The sequence below is a fragment of the Trichomycterus rosablanca genome, chromosome 2 (genome assembly GCF_030014385.1).
Source record: "Trichomycterus rosablanca isolate fTriRos1 chromosome 2, fTriRos1.hap1, whole genome shotgun sequence".
Classification (NCBI taxonomy): Eukaryota; Metazoa; Chordata; class Actinopteri; order Siluriformes; family Trichomycteridae; genus Trichomycterus; species Trichomycterus rosablanca.
Genome location: NC_085989.1, coordinates 18,982,455 through 19,001,102, shown reverse-complemented (window position 1 = coordinate 19,001,102; position 18,648 = coordinate 18,982,455).

Sequence of the window (18,648 nt, the reverse complement as noted above, 5' to 3'; positions counted from 1 at the left end):
GCCTCATGCTCCCTCCTATACATGTGCTCCAATGCACAATGTGAAGTCTATAAAGACATGGTTTGGCTAGTTTGTTGTGGAGACTTGCACAGTGTCTTGACTTAAACCCCTTGGGATAAATTGGAACAAGAATTTTAAACTTGTCCATCATTAGTGTGCGACCTTACAAATAATATTGTAATTTTTAAATGGGGGTTTAGTGTTGGGAGAGATTTGCCAAAGGCTTTGAAATGGAACAAGTCCAACAAGTAGGTGAACTGACTACTATTAATTGGTCCTAATTGTAAATGAATGTAAATGAAGTTTATGTTGATGATCTAGTACCCAGTCCAGTATGCAGTCTTGCTTTGTGCACTCATTGTAACTGGGATAATTAAAATGCTTACATAATGATTAATAAATTAATTACATAATGAGTGATGTTCAGTGTTTTCATGTTTAATTTTACAGCATTCAGTGAGCTGCTCAATCCTTGCTGCAAGTTCAGAGGCAGGCTGATTGCTATCTCTGAGCAGAAGGATAAACACAAATTTAGGCACACTGCAAATTATGCATCTTTAATGCAAATTAAATCATTAGCAGGGGAACAAATGCCCTGCGTACTGGTGTGTTACAGCTTGTTTAATCTCGTTAGTATTAAAAAAAAAAAAAAAAAAGGGAGATGATGAGTGAAAGGAAAATTCTGCATTGTGAAATGCCTATCGTGGTGGATCCATCTTTCTCTGGGTATTCTAATTACTTCCCCTCCCTGATGTAAGTACGTTTTAAAAGTAAAAGAACAGTTATTTTAAAGATGATGTGATGCTGGCTTTTTGAGCAGTCTGCACCAGCTGGGTGGATGTGCCCATGGAAACGAAGCAGCGAGCCATTATAAGCATTTTAATGATCATAATACTAACCGGTATGGGTGCAAATGTGTATATTTTTATTTTAGAGAGACATGCCGCTATCAAGTCAATGTCTTTTTCTGGGAAGTCTATGGTTATTTTAAAAATGCCAAGTCTCATTCTGTACCCGCTACAACAACACAGCTTCATTTACATACGTCATTAAGCAGATGCTTTTATCCAAAATGACTTACAATTACGGCTGAATACAATTTGAGCAATTGAGGGTTGAGCTTCACTACACTGCCTAGACACAGTGTGTGAATGACTGGCCTGCCTGCAGTCCAGTTCTGTCTCCTATTGAAAATAAATGGTGCATCATGAGGAGGAGAATCAGACAACAGCACTGTACCCTCGTACATCCATTCCTGCATCATGTCTGTGCAGATGCCCTACCGGTTGATAGCACCTGTTAGAAATGACTGTAGCTGAAGCACCTGAATTCATTCAATGTTTTGGAATAAGACAGTCATTAAGCACATGTGAATGTGATAATGTGGTGTCCATCATTTGTTTTCTCTTTATTAAATTAACTACTGTAGAATGATTTAAGGTAAGCAGTATAGGTGATTAAAATCATTATACACCACACCGATCAGCCACAACATTAAAACCACCTCCTTGTTTCTACACTCACTGTCCATTTTATCCGCTCCACTTACCATATAGAAGCACTTAGTAGTTCTACAATTACTGACTGTAGTCCTTCTGTATCTCTACATACTTTTTAGCCTGCTTTCACCCTGTTCTTCAATGGTCAGGACCCCCACAGGACCACCACAGAGCAGGTATTATTTAGGTGGTGGATGATTCTCAGCACTGTAGTGACAATGACATGGTGGTGTTGGTGTGTTAGTGTGTGTTGTGCTGGTATGAGTGGATCAGACAGCAGTGCTGCTGGAGTTTTTAAATACTGTGTCCACTCACTGTCCACTCTATTAGACACTCCTACCTAGTTGGTCCACCTTGTAGACGTAAAAGTCAGAGCCGATCGCTCATCTATTGCTGCTGTTTGAGTTGATCATCTTCTAGACCTTCATCAGTGGTCACAGGACGCTGCCCACGGGGCGCTGTTGGCTGGATGTTTTTGGTTGGTGGACTATTCTCAGTCCAGCAGTGACAGTGAGGTGTTTAAAAACTCCAGCAGCGCTGTTGTGTCTTGTCCACTCTTATCCACTAGCACAACACACACTAACACACCACCACCATGTCAGTGTCACTGCAGTGCTGATAATGATCCACCACCCAAATAATACCTACTCTGTGGTGGTCCTGAGAGAGTCCTGACCATTGTAGAACAGCATGAAAGGGGGGGTAACAAAGCATGCAGAGAAGCAGATGGACAAAATGCTCTTATATAGTAAGTGGAGCAGATGAAATGGACAGTGAGTATAGAAACAAGGAGGTGGTTTTAATGTTATGGCTGATCAGTGTATATATAGATTAATGTCTAGTTTTCATATTCTATACTCACTGGCTCATTGGTTACTGCTTGCCTTTGGTTTACTACTGTTTGATTGGATAATTCCAGAGGCATGAGAAAGCCTACACTAGTAGCCACGTAATTAATGTTTCTAAGTCTATTTATAGGAGCACAGTAGTGACAGAGGTGCAGTGAATGGGTGGGTGGATACTTGTGGTGGTAGTGGGGTAGGAGGATTGATCACTGAGGATCGTGATGCCATTCTGTTTAAATCCCCCTGAATGGGACTCTTGGTGACACATGCAGGATGGAAAATAAATCTTAATAAGCCGTAACCTGCAACAAACATTCTTCTTCCTGACAGCTCACCCTGAGTGTGCTGCAGCAGGGGCCGACACACACCGCAACCCCGTTGAACACCTTGGTAATGAATTGAAATGATGACTGCAAGTCAAGCCCGCTTGTTCACGTTTCCAAAGTCAGCCTCTAGAATCTAGAAAGTGAAGAGCCTTTCTAGAAGAGTAGAGGCTTTTATAGCTAGAATGGCTTGGGCAGCTTCAAAGTAACGCGCCTGGTTTTGGGATGTCCAACAAGCTCACGGACATTTCAAATCATTAAACAAAGCATGTAATTACACAAAGGAAACCAAAGCTAAGAAACAAAACATATAGTTTAGTTTTTTTTTTAGGAAATGAAGCTATGAAACATACACCGACAAAACATAACATTATGACCACTAACAGGTGAAGTGAATAACACTGATTATCTCTTCTTCACGGCACCTGTTAGTGGGTGGGATATATTAGTTAGAAGCAGGAATAATGGGCAAGCGTAAGGATTTGAGCGAGTTTGACAAGGACCAAATTGTGATGGCTAGATGACTGGGTCAGAGCATCTCCAAAACTGCAGCTCTTGTGGGTTGTTTCCAGTCTGCAGTGGTCAGTATCTATCAAAAGTGGTCCAAGGAAGGAACAGTGGTAAACCGGCGACAGGGTCATGGGCGACTAAGGCTCATTGATGCATGTGGGGAGCGAAGGCTGACCCGTGTGACCTTAAAGTTTTTAAATTCCACTAAAGTCGAGGCAGCTGTAGCCTAGCGGTTAAAATACTGGACTAGTAATCAAAAGGTTGCTGGTTCAAGCCTCACCACTGCCAGGTTGTCACTGTTGGGCCCTTGAGCAAGGCCCACAATAGCCCACAATTGCTCAGACAATATACTGTCACAGTACTGTAAGTCGCTTCGGATAAAAGCGTCTGCCTAAAAATAATTTAAATATACAGTGTTACCTTGTAACTTAACATCCCCTAAACTCAAAATCTTTGAAACTCAACACCCTTTGTTGAGAAATTTGTACCCTTAAACTCAACGTGTGTGCGACTGCTGCTTTGCTCAGCGCTCGGCTTGAGAGGTGCGGTAAAAAAAGTGTCATTAAAGTGTGAATATCAGACGAATCTGCATTTGTGTAGAATAACCGTCAAATTCACTCTGAAAGCTCCACATGTATCTGTGTTTAGCTGGATTTTAGGATCTGTTTCAGGTGGATCAGGGTGTGTCTCTCCAGACACAAAGCTGATCCACATTTGAACTCGCCTCGTGCAGGTGAAAAGATGCAGTCGGCTATTGCACAAGTGTCGGAGGGGACGTGTGTTAGTCACAGCTCTCCTCTCTCTAGTCAGAGTGGAGGTGAACATCAGTACAGAGAAAGCGTAATGCAAACAAGGAATTGGATACGACTGGATTAGGAGGAAGATTGGGGAGAAATGCTAAATAAATGCGTTAGACTAAAGTCCAATAGATGTGCTGAGGCTAGACCTGAAATTAACAGTGTAGAAGAAAAGCCAGCTAAAATTCCTCTACAGACTAATGTCATATTAGTCATCGCATATCAGTCATATCAGTCATTACATCAGTCATTAAGAGCAATTTATGCAGTTTACCTTAATATAATGTTTCATTTATTTTAAATCATTCAGGGTGACATATGCCATAACAAATGAAAAAGGGACATTTACCTTTTCACAGGCCTGTCAAATATAATCTGATTATTTAGAATTTTGTCTGGATTACTTTAATTAATAAATGATGCATAGCTGGTATTTGGGACCCTTCCTGGTTTATTACATTCAGAGTGAGAGTGAAACTGACTGGCATAATTGCCAGACTGACATTCAGTAATGAAATCTGGCTTCACTCAGTAACTGACAGAAAATCAATATGCACAGGTAAACCAATAAGGAGCGTTATCCTATTTTAAAGACAGATTGATTTCTACTTTACATACATACAATACATGATCAAATGTCTGTAAACATCATTCCTAAATATTAACCCTCCTATTATCTTTGGGGTCAGTTTGACCCCTTTCAATCTTTAAAGTCCTTAAATAAAAGCCTCAAAGTAAGAAGGTCCTGGGTTTGATCCCCAGGTGGGGCAGTCTGGGTCCTTTCTGTGGAAGTTTCTGTGGAGTTTTTATGTTCTCCTCGTGTCTGTGTGGGTTTCCTCCAGGTGCTCCGGTTTCCTCCCACAGTCCAAAGACGTGCAAGTGAGGTGAATTGGAGAAATTAATTGTCCATGACTGAGTTTGATATAACCTTGTGTGTAAAACATGACATTAAAATCCTAATAAACAAACAAACCTTCTGGTGGCCTGGAGGGAAAATAAGATGCTGTTCATATTCTGTCTGTTCCTTTTCTGTCAGACTCATTTTAGTGAGTAATTAACTTTGTTTTTTACTCACACATACAGTACATATTCGCATACAGTACCATAGAACAATCCCTGACAATGCTCAAATGTACTTTTTTATAGGTGTATTGTAAATAAAGAACTGCTATGTGTTCCTTACTAATGTTCTAATGATGATGATGTTCTGTTTTACAAAAAAAATCCTTCCAAATGTTTAAAATTGTGTTTTGTTTTTCCTGGGGTCAAATTGACCCCAAACATAATACATGTTACTATTCTTGATAACAGAAATTGTTTTTCATTCCAGATGTTATAGATAACAAAAATACGTACTTAGAAATTATATAAAGCCATTAAAATACCAAAAGATCTCTACTTCCAATTTTAGGTCAATCAATGAGATTTTATGGTGATTTACATATTTCTCCATAGTCGTATAACAGGTATTCTGGATGTAAAGGGGGGGCGGGGGGTTAAAGGCTGTTGAAGTAGTCAACAAACAAACATAAAGTAGGTGGCAAACCAACAGTTTTAATTATAATCATTTTCTGGATGTTTATATTGCTGGGGTCAAATTGAGCCCAACGATAAAAAATGTTTGAAGGTAACAGGAGGGTTAAGTTCAGTTACAGCTACACCCATGGCTAACAGGTGTCCAAAACAAATTGGATCAAAATGAGAATTTTTCTGTGAAAAAGCATGGTCCATAAAGACATGATGGCTTACACTGAGCTCTGACCTTAACCCCACTGAACACCTTCGGGAAATAAAACCTCGCATCACCGCCTGACCTCACAAATGCAATTTAGACTAAATGGGCACACATTCTTAAAGTCAGTAAATAGGAAACAAGTGATGCTGCCATGAAAGCATCAGCAAAAGTCTCAGTTGTTTACAGGCAAGGATGAGTCAAAATAAAATAAAAGAAATCACTTTAAAACTAGGGCTGTCGTTAATTGTGTTAATTAACGCGATTAACGTGTAAAAATTGTAATCACGATTAAAAAAATTAATCGAGATAAAAAATTTTAATCTAACTATTTTTATTGGGCTATGTTTGTGCCACATCAATATGTGTCTCTGTGGTAATTTGCGCTGGTTTAACACAGTAACATTGTGTTTATACTGTAGTGACAACACAGGCACGACAGGTGTGAGTTACAAATGACTCGAGCTGCTGCTGCTACATATTGTGAAATATCGGGTATTTTAAATAATAACTTTTAAAAAAGCGTGAGAAATCATCCCTAGACAAAATTACAGTTATTAATTGACGCTTTAATATCATCTTTGGTCGGAGCACGCATGTGTCTCGTCAGGCGTCTGCACGCACGGATACGCGTTACAGCCTAAATGCGCTCAGACTGTACATGTCATGGGAACATTACAAACACTGGTGTTAAATAGATCGCAATGGACTGTAGATGCTTTAACACAGTTAACGATGTGGGTCGACAGGTCGTTATACATGTTGCACAGTGGCGTAATTACGGGGGGTGGGGGGTGGCAGGTGCACCGGGGCCCATGGCAGTTTCCTCCACGACATGAACTCAACCACTCACCTCACTGTCCCCCCACTGGCTGCACTCGCCAGGTCGTTCTTATTATATTACAATATTTTTGTTAAGTAAAATTAAAATAACTAAAACTGTGCATAAAAAATACCAGAGGCAGGAATTTGGACTTGAAGTGTAACTTCTGAGTGAGTACTTTTAATTCATTCTGATCAGCTATCAGCATATGCAATTTGTTGAGGGGGGCCAACATTTTTTTTTGCACTGGGGCCCATGAGCTCCCAGTTACACCACTGGCGCATCTAGAAATGGTTCATATTATGAGCGCCTGTTTTCAGTTGCAGGGTTATGCACAGGAAATGATCCTCACTTTTGTCAGATAATGTGAACAGACTCATTTTAAATAACTGACTGAAAGATGGGTAACAACTCTATATAGGTATTGGCTCGCTTTCTAAAAATAATTTAGATTTAATAATTTTATCATCATTTTATGAATGTTTTTATTGGCAAACTTGCAATAAAAATGTGCATAACTGTCAAATTTTGCTTAATTATTAGTTTGCGATTAATTAATCGTGTGTTTGCCAAAAGTGCAAGTGCTAGACCGGCCAGTCAGCAGTCCAATACTGTCTTCCTTTGAAGATGGGTTGCTAATAATGATGCAGCTGAATATGTGTTATATTAAAAAAGTTTAGGGGAAAAATCCACTTTCACAACCACAACAGTTGGTGTCCTCAGTTTCCAAACAATCACAGAAAGTCTTTGAAGACAGAGAGACTTAAGACAGTGGTAAACATGTCCCTGTCCCAACTTTTCCAAATGTGTTGCAGCCATTAAATTTAGAATAAGCTAATGTTGTCTATACAAAACAATGAAGTAAATATCTTGTGTTAGTTCTGTTTTTAATTGGGATTCTTAAATAATGACTACACTATATGGCCGAATGTATGTGGACATCTCTGCTACTGGTTGATTTTAGGACTTTCAATAAAAGTTCAATTAAATAGCCGTTCAGGTGGCGCAGTGGTAAAAAAGACACGCTGCAAACAGAGCTGGATTCCAGATACATCGTATCGAACCCAGCTCTGCCTTACCGACCGAGGCTGAGCGACTATATGAACGATTGGCCTGTTGTTCAGATGGGCAGGGCTAAGGTCGGAAGTGGGTCTCTCTCTGTCAGTTACGACCTCTGCTGGCTGATTAGAGGCGCCTACACAGAGATGAGGAAGGAGTGCTCTTAGGGTGTGTCTCTCCGCACGCAACGCTAGGTGGAGCCACACTCATCGATGTGTGGGTGGCAAGATGCATACGGCTTGCTGCTCACGTGTCGGAGGGGATGTGGGTTAGCTTCGATCTCCTTGGTCAGGGCAGTGATCGGCAGAGGCAGAGAGGATGCGTTATGCAAATTGGGCAATTGGATGCACTAAAGGGGGAGAAAAAGGGGAGAAAATGCATTAAAAAAAAGTTTAGGGGAAAAATCCACTTTCACAACCACAACAATTGGTGTCCTCAGTTTCCAAACAATCACAGAAAGTCTTCAAAGACTTAAGACAGTGGTAAACATGTCCCTGTCCCAACTTTTCTAAATGTGTTGCAGCCATTAAATTTAGAATAAGCTAATGTTGTCTATACAAAACAATGAAATCAATTCATTAAAACATTAAATATCTTGTGTTTTTAATTGGGATTCTTAAATAATGACTACACTGTATGGCCGAAAGTATGTGGACATCTCTGCTACCGGTTGATTTTAGGACTTTCAAACACACCAGTTGCAATCAGGTATATAAATGTAATTATATTGAATTAATAATATTTTATTATATTTCTTTCATTATTTTGGCAATTAAATTTTTTTCTGTTTTGGTATGATCCTACCCCTAAATTGTAAATTGTAAATTGTGTTTAAATTTTTCCTACTGCTGCAAGTTTTTACAATTATGTTTGTATATAAATAAATGAAAATGATGGAAATTGGCTACTAGAAAAAGCTTAGAGAGTCACTGGGTCATGCTGCTTGTGCAGGTGAGATATTGCTAATAAAGCCTCCACAGTTCTGTACTGTGCAGGATATCACCTCCTACTACTACTGCGCTAATTGGAACAAAGCAGAAGGCGCCGCTCACAGTAAATGCCACTGTTTAGATGCTCCTTGCCAGCTTCGTCTAACTAACACGATGAGGATTATTTTAATGCTACAAGCAGTGCAAATAACAAAACATTAGCGCAATCAGCCTGTCCTCTTACGGCAGGGTTTGATCTATTTGAAAATTTGCATTTGTATAGAATGTTGTTTAAAAGCACCTGCTGCTTCTGCATTTACTAATCATGTTCTTTAATCTAATTAATGAAATTCAAAAAGCTCTTCAATCCATTTGCCTAAGTATATCTAATATTAATGCACTTAAGAAAACAAGGATTTGTCTGGTGCATCCTTTATACACAGATGAATGTGTACACAGATGATAATGTAAAAAGTGTTTCCTTATGTGTGGTAAACAGCAGATATGAATGCAAAAACAAGACAACAAAAGCTTTGGCTGGGTACAACCCGAAATCAGAAAAAGTTGGGACAGCATGGAAAATGCAATTAATAAAAAACACAGAGTTTCTTACATTTACTTTCATCACAGAAGTGTAAATGACCTTTGCCAAGGGCACTGACACAGCCCCATACCATGACAGACCTTGGCTTTTGGACTTGTTGCTGATAACAGTCTGGATGGTCCTTTTCGTCTTTGGTCGGAAGCACACGGCGTCCATTTTTTCCAAAAAAAGACCTGGAATGCTGATTCATCTGACCACAATACACGTTTCCACTGTGTGATGGTCCATCCTAGATGCCTCAGAGCCCAGAGAAGTCGACGCTGCTTCTAGACATGGTTAACATAAGGCTTTTTTTTTGCACAGTAAAGTTTTAAGTGGTATTTGTGCATGTAACTCTGTATTGTAGTGCTTGACAAAGTTTTGCCAAAGTAATTCCTCACCCATGTGGTTATATCTGTTATTGTTGAGTGGCGGTTCTTGATGCAGTGCCGTCTGAGGGATCGAAGATCACGGGCGTTCAGCTTAGGCTTGCGCACTTGGCCTTTACACACTGAAATTCCTCATGATTCCCTGAATCATTTAATAAAATTATGCACTGTAGAGGGAGAGATATGCAAATCCCTTCCAATCTTTCTGTGAGGTACATTTCAATAATTTTCTCGCACATTTTTTGACAAACTGGAGATCCTCTGATCATCTTTGCTCATCAAATAATCTGCTTTTGTACCAAACCATGATTACAATCAGCTGTTGACATCACCTGTTTGGAATCACATAATTATTTAGTTTTTTCACCTCATTACTAGCCCTAAATTGCCTCCGTCCCAACTTTTTTTTGGAATGTGTTGCAGGCCTGAAATGCAGGAATGGAGGTATATTAATAAATGAAATGAAGTCGAGCAGACAAAACATGAAATATCTCGGGTTCAAACTGTCTGCAATTAAATAAAAGTCAAAGTAAATGTAAGGAACACTGCAATTTTATTTGCATTTTTCATACTGTCCCAACTGATTTGGGGTTGTAGATGCACCACAGCAACATAGAGCCTGAAATGTATTCCAGCCTCGTCCCATCATGTTTTCAGGTGGTGCTGGACCCACAAGACGTTGACAGGATGGACAGATTAGTAAAGATGAATAAATAAAAATCATTTACTGGGTTGGCACAGTGGCACAGTTGATAGAGTGGGTGTTGCTGACCAATGCTATTTACTGCCTGAGTCTTTATTACCATCTGTTTTGCAGGCGGTTTACTCCCACCTTCTAAAACATGCAGAGGGTAAACTGGTTGCTCTAAATTGCTCCTGAGTGAGTGAGTGAGTGAATGTGCAATTGTGTGTTGCCCTGCGATGGACTGGCATCCTGTCCATTGTGTATTTTTGTTCTGCACCCAGTGTTTTTAAGTGGTGCCTGACCAAGACCAGGATAAAACAGTGAAAGTGAATGAATAAATTAAAACAAATAGCCGGGATTGCAAGTTGGTACAGCTGGCAGATTGGATGTCATATTGCAGAGTGGATTCGGTGAATCTGGGTTTAATCATTGCTTCAATTTACTAGCTGGTTTTCATTCCACGGATAAATGGACAGTGAGTGTAGAAACAAGGTGGTGGTTTTAATGTTATGCCTGATCGATGTATGATGGAATTAGTAAACGTGAAACAGTGGCTTAGGGCGAATCTAAAGTAACACAAGCAAGGCCGGCGCTAGGGGGCGCTGGGGTGGGCATTGCCCCCCCCCAGATTTTCTCACTGCCCCCTAAGCAACGCAGTCCAGAACCGGGGCTGCATGTCAGTGTGAAGATGGATTATGTAAAAATGCTATTTGCACTATTGAGAAAAAATGTTAAATGATGTTCTTTATGCATGTTGTTTTGCCTAAAATATGGTTCTGATTTATTATTATAAAGAATGAAAACAATATAGGTTAAATAAAACATTTTGATAATGCCCCCCCCCCTTCCCCGCTCAGGTAAACACCCGCCATCCCACCACCCACCCTATGCCTTAATATTTAAGTATTGTACAATTACCCTTAGCCCTCCCTTTAACAAATAAAAGGACGTTTTGGTCTTCCCCTCATCATCTTCCATCTGTTTTTGTTTATTTTTTTCACCCTATTGAGGAAACCTCTGTTACTGTTAGTTAGCTATGTGGAAGTTAACAATCTATAAATTTAGCTGAAGGTTTAAATACGTTTCTTTAGTGTAAATAAGAAGTAAAACCGAATTATCAGCCATGGATGCTACTATTAGAAAAATAGTGTGTTTGCTAGCTTTGGTCGCTTGTATGATTGTGGTCCTATGCTTTTGTTTTGACGATAGAGGCGATTGTATTCCTGACCAGACAAGCTATCTGTCTGTTACGGTCTGTGCTGAGACGCGCACTCGAAGATCTGTGTTGCCTCAGGAACATAGTTATCTGACTAAATGTAAGGGGAACACTGCGTGTTCTTTATCCTTGCAGGTTCACCAATCCATTAATATTAATGCTTCATGTTTTGTATGCCATGCCTTTTCCCAAGACTGGGAGCCTGTTCCGCTAAATTCATCTTTTTTTTAATTATATCAGTCCTAATTTGACACCTGTTTGGTGCCTCAAGAAGTTGCATTTCTTTTAACCCTAGATAATGTTTCCAGTATCACTGATTTTAAAACCTTTAACCGTACCCAAAGAGTTACTGGACTCTTCCATGTGAAGCCTGTCCAAGGGTCTGTATGTTTGTGTGCTTCACCAGGCAGAATCACTCTTGGTGGAAGAAACTATGTACGTCGTTTTTTGGGTTATACCTCATGTGTAGTAAATGTTAATATCTAACAAATGGTTAGCTATTTAACAAGTGGTTTTGGCGTATTTTGCAACGAATATTTGTACAGTTTGCTGCTCTTAGATAATGTGCCAGCTGTCTTAAACCACAATACACTTGATAACTGATGGGTAAATTTTACTGCCAAATCACTGTTTAGTAATAAGCCTACCTTCCCTTCTAAGTGAACGCTTCTCATCCCTACGGTTTAGAATCTTACTTGAAATTCAGAATTCCCTGTGTAGTCCACTTCACAGAGAACTACTGAGGTAATTGGAACACACCCAATGGGTTTCCTCTGGGTACTCAGACTGGCTGGTCTAATTTTCTCCTAAAAGAACCAGCAAGGGGGGACACATACTTTTCCACATTACCGGAGTTGTTGCCACCTCGTCCAACGGTTCCATGTTGTCAGATAAAGCAAAGCGTAAACAACACACGTGATTGAAAAACCTGTAATTACACACACGCGCGCGCGCGCGCAGCTAATTTTGCTCGCGCGCAGGGCTCGCGTCCCCACAGCAACAAGAGAAAGGCGCACAAAGTCTCAGTGCACTTCCTCTGCCCATATAAGGAGCAGCGCACGTTTTCCCAGAGCGAGAAGAGAGAAAGTCGCTTGGGGGGGGATAAACCGTTTGTTCGCCCCGTCATTAAATAAAGGCAAATTAACGCTTTTCCTTCAGTGAGAGGATTGTTTGGTGGTGCCAGCGCTTAGTGCCGCCTGCTAGTGGCGCAAATTGTGGATGCGCTGAGAGAAAAAAGTGCGAGTAACGCACATCAGCATCTCGCATCCCTGGATGAGACGCGCACAGGTGAGCGTGCACCTTTTTCTTTTCTAAACCATTAACAACTACCATCACTCAGTCATTTCAACTCAAGTCTATGTTATTTTGTGCTTCTTGGGGATAATTATTAGTGTTTTGTGTGTAATGTTAAAACACTTGTTTTACACCTTTGATTTTCAGTCCTGCGCTTTGTCTGATAATAACATGCGTTCGATTCGTGTCAGGCTTTAGACTGATACTTATCTTTCATCTATTTTAGCTGCTTTCTGTAGATCCAGCCAGTCTGTTGACTTACTGACATTCGCACTGGATTTCGCATTGGATTTGCATTTGCATTTGCATTGCATCACCTGTAGAGGATTTTACGCAGATGTTCTAAGCTGAAGAATGACTGAACGAGAAAAAGGTGAGGCAGGCTGACTTTTATTCCCATAGTGCTATAAGTAGAGGATGACTTTTTTTGGTCTGTTTTTTCTTTTACACTATAACACTGGTTCTTGAACACTTTTGGGTGTATCTTATGTATTTTGAACTGCTGATGACAACAATTACCTCAAGATTTTCTTATCACATACCGTTTTATTGATTCATGATTATTAAGGCTTAAGGCTGTCTTGTTATACAGTGACAATGTCTATCCTTCAATACCTGTTGGTATGCTGCACACATGAAGGAAACATAACTACAACTACAGCAACTACAACTGAAACATCTGGAGATTTAGAGTGGCACTGCTTCTTGGATTGCAGCTCAGATACGGTATACCAAGTATTGCTGCTTCATTTGCGATTGGGACAGCCAAGAGTCATATTACACTAAAAAGAGCTGGCCAATTCATCAGAAAATGTGGCACATAAACCAATTGTGGACCCAAAAAAAGATATTTTGCATATTTTCCACTTTACATAAAACTCGTGTTGATGAAACATTTTGTGAAAGCAATGAACAAAAAAAGGGATAGGTGTTCCCAAGAATAACTGATGCCAAGATTATAGTGAAGGCATTTCTGTTGGTCCACAAATCGGACACATGATGAATGATAAGTTCAAAGAGCTGGTGGTGGGACCTGAGAAAATCATTTGGAAATCATTCAAAGATGTTGCTGAAAATGTTCTTTTGCAACTATCGAGCGCCAAACTACACCAAATGGTTGACAACCTTCTTCAAGCTTACAAAGTGATAAAGTGCAACATGTCATTGAAAATCCATTTCCTGCATTGACACTTGGATTTCTTTATTGCTCATCTTGGTGCAGTAAGTGATCAACATGGCAAACGCTTTCACCTAGACATTGCCACAATGGACAAATGTTACCAAGGCCACTGGAATTTGTCAGTGCTGGCTGACTATTGCTGGAGATGCACCAGATGTTGAGTAGAAACGAAAATCAGCAGCAAAACACTTTTAGCTGTGTTGAACTAATGACACATGTTAGATTTGAATGTGTTAAAATCAATAAAACTTAATATCATGTTTCTCAAAATGTATATGTGATACAGACAATCAGACCATACATTTGTGCTTCAATGGGTCTGTCACACTTACCAAAAGATTTCAAGGAAACAGAACTTTTGCAAAAAATTGTTGTCCAGTGTAATTAGCATCATTTCTGTAACTTTTTTTTGTCTCATCTTTAAGCTGTAATGTCGTGCACGATAACAAGTATTTGTGCATTTGTATGAAGTGTTTTCTAACCTGTTGCAAAATTCCTCACTAGATAACTAGGGTAAATGTTAACTAAGGGGTTAAGCTCTTCATCGTGGTCAGGGGTATGTGGTAAGACTGAGCACAAAGCAGGAATACATCCTTGACACCCTAAACAGGGTGCCAATCCATCTCAGAGCACCACACACTCACATACTTAGCCACTCATCCACACAAAGGGTGTCAAAGTGATCATTCCACATACTGGTAAATTCAAGTGAGGTATCCAGAACAAATCCACATAGAAGCAAGGAGAGCGGATAAAAATCCTCATAGACACTAGTGACAGACAGAGACGGACTGACCTGAGGTCCCAAGTAAATAACTACTACAAAGAGATGTGTGTTGCCCTGAAATGCTGAATATGAGTTCAGAGGTTATGTTTTGTCACAGCTCTTTGGACATGAGGTATAAGTGTGTGTTCTACCTCCTTTTCTCATTTAAATTTGGAGTTAATTTCTGATGATTATCTTATTTGTGTGTGTGTGTGTGTGTGTGTGTGTTGACCACTGCCCCCTGCTTCGAAAAAGAAAAAAAAATGCATTGTAAAATGTTCAGTTTATTAACACAAGATAATACATTTTCTTAACAGATTTGTTTATCTTACCCAACTATGCGCCTTAAAAACTGGATCATTTTTTTTGTTTACATGTAGTAAATATTAAAAACTGTATACTTGCCTGTTTTTAAAATACCAGGTTTGTATGATTTAAAAAGCAGACCAAGATGAATCATATCACATTTGATTTGACTTATAATCTGTGCAATCCAATTAAAAAGCAAACTGAAATTATTTCGAGAGGAAAAACTAAACTAATGAGACTGTACAAGTGTATACCCTCTTATAATTGGAGATGTTTCTGTGTTCTGAATGAACCATCACATTCAAGCTCATGTTACAGAGTAGTCAGTGACACCTGTCATCAATTAAAATGACTCTGATTAACCTCATACAAAGTTTAGCTCTTTTAAAGTGATTTTTCTGACATTTACTTAGTTAAATCTTACAGCAAAAGCCATGGTCTCATTGAAAGATCTTATTGCTGAAAGGTATCAGTCAGGAGAAGGAAACAATTAGATAAATAATACAATGTTATATATAATATACAGTACAATATACAGTATTACAAATACCATGAAACACAGTCATCAACAAGTGAATTAAAGATTGCACAACAGTGACATTACAAAGAACTGGACGTTTCTCCAAAACTGATGAAAAGAAGAAGAAAACTGGTCTGGGAGGCTGTCAGGAGGCTTACAGCAACATTAAAGGAGCTGCAGGAATCTCTGGCAAGTACTGGCTGTATACTACATGTAACAGCAATCTCCTGTATTCTTCTTATGTCTGGGCTGTGGGGTAGGGTGGTATGAAAGAACGTTCAAACCTGGATACATTTTGCAAAAACCTACATAAAATCTGCCAAAAGCATGTAAAAAAAGTGTTCTAGTCTTGAGACCAAGGTTAAACTTTTTGGCCATAATTATTTTTGAGCAAAAACAGTACTGTGCATCACCAAAAGAACACCATATTCATAGTGAATCATGGTGGTGGCAGCATTATGCTTTGAGTCTCTGTCTCTATGGCACAAAGTGCCATATGTGCCATACAATGTGTGATAAACACCTACCCAAAAAACTGAATGTTGTCATAAAATCAAAAGATGCTTCAACGAAGTATTAATTTAAGGGTGTGCATATTTACACCGATAAGCCATACCATTAAAACCACCTCCTTTTTTCTACACTCACTGTCCATTTTATCAGCTCCACTTACCATATAGAAGAACTTTGTAGTTTTACAATTACTGACTGTAGTCCATCTGTTTCTCTGCATGCTTTGTTAGCCCCCTTTCATGCTGTTCTTCAATGGTCAGGACTCTACCAGGACCACTACACAGTAGGTATTACTTGGGTGGTGGATCATTTAGACCACTGCAGTGACACTGACATGGTGGTGGTGTGTGTGTTGTGCTGGTATGAGTGGATAAGACACAGCAATGCTGCTGGAGTTTTTAAACAACTCACTGTCACTGCTGGACTGAGAATAGTCCACAAACAAAAATATCCAGCCAACAGCGCCCCATGGGCAGTGTCCTGTATCCACTGATGACGACTCAAACAGCAGCAGTAGATGAGCAATCGTCACTGACTTTACATCTACAAGGTGGACCAGCTAGGCAGGAGTGTCTAATAGAGTGGACAGTGAGTGGACATGGTATTTAAAAACTCCAGAAGTGCTGCTGTGTCTGATCCACTCATACCAGCACAGCACACACTAACACATCACCACCATGTCAGTGTCACTGCAGTGCTGAGAATGATCCACCACCTACATAATACCTGCTCTGTGGGGGTCCTGACCATTGAAGAACAGAATGAAAGTAGACTTAAAAGGTATGTAGAGAAACAGATGGACTACAGTCAGTAATTGTAGAACTACAACGTGCTTCTATATGGTAAGTGGAGCTGATAAAATGGACAGTGAATGTAGAAACAAGGAGGTGGTTTTAATTTTATTATTATTTTTTTAATTGTACATATTACAGGCCACATCAAAGGTGGAAAAAGGTTTTAAAAAATGATTCATATTGGTCTTATTTTTACATTACAAAAACCTGGCATTACAACAGGGGACTTTCTATATTTACTGCTTGATATAAAATATAACAAAAAAGTCTAGAGATGTTGTCTTTCATAAGCAGCAACTAAGTGTGTTTGAATACTGTAGCAGCTTGTTTGTTTACACTCCCCACTTTTGCTTGTAAAATTGTATTGGGTGTTGGCTGATACTCAAGGCTATTGCTATCATTAAAAATATTGGGACTTCATACCAATAGTCACAATATTGATCTTTAAAACAGTTTAAATTGATTAGTTTATTGCTTTAACTTGATAGCTTAAATGTTTTTTTAAATGGTAATTTCAGTCCACAGACACATTCCCCTTTGGATAGATTATCATGAGCCACTGCTCAGTGCCAGAAAAGGGCTATCGGGGCATGTGCGGGAAGGTTTGTTGCCAAGACAACACCATTCATGCATGAGATGACACTATGGCACCAGGACACATCCTACGTCCAAATCTGCATAGCCTGCCACCATAGTTTACTCAATGAACAGAGTAGTATCACTAGCATGGTAGTGTACTAGAATGTATTTTAACATACAGTTAAAGTGTGGTGGTATGTGGTTGGACCGCTATACTGTAATTGGCTATACTTATCCACAGCCACTGACAGTACTGATACTTGGTCCTACCTTTTGAAAATACTTGCTTTTGAGGATGGCTGGCATTGCATATGGCAGCAGATAGTGTGTGCCCACAGAACCAGTGTTCTAAAGACCTGATGCATAAATGAATGTTACAAAGAGATGACACTAACACTGCAGGTAGTGTGGGTATCCAAGCCTCCTTTCACTGTCAGTAGTTTGCCAGGTTTTTCCTCTATCTTGAATTTCCTTTTAATCCTTTGGTTTCATTTAACACCCAAAACATACCAGTTGGGAGACTGACTGCTCCAAATTACCTCCAGGTGTATGTAAGTAAGAGAGAGAAAAAAAGAAAGAGAGAGAGATTGTGTGAATGGGTCTGGGTGGGTCTGAAATCTACCCAAAAACACAGGTGCACAGCAGAAATACCCCCCTTGAACCAGTCTACTGCAGGGCATTGTGATGAATCCAGTTTTTAGGTATGCTTTTAAAGGTGTCAAGGTTGCCAGTTGTGCACAAAGACTGGCAGATTTACCCAAATCATAGAAAATGCTGGCGAGCATGGGTTTAAGAATGTTTATGAAAAGTATCAACCTATGTGTTCAGTACTTTAAGTATGGGTGGATGTTTTGCAGCCTGTTTCCCAAGAGACACTGGGTAAACTAAATGGTGTGGGAGCATATTTTGTAATAAAGCACACATTAAGAAGGATGATTTTTAAGGCCAAATAAAGTGTGTGGGTGATACTTGCAATTGGGTCTGACTGTACTTCTGTGCAGATTCCCTTTAACTTGGTTGTGATTGACACCTTTTATGTATTCTTGGCTTGCTGGGAGATTTGCCCAAGAAACTTCAGTGTTCTATGAAAGGTTAAGGCACCATCAGTTTCACTCAACTTTCTCTGCATGGTACCACAAGCACAGTACACACCATTTTTAAAGAGGCAACCGTGCCATTTCTCCAATTTTTCAGTTCTTAGAATCAGATTTGAACTGAAGAAGCAGTCCTGCTGTAACCAAAGCTATGAAATAGCTTATTACACTACTGCCTAAAAAATATTCCTTTATGTAAATGGAAACAAG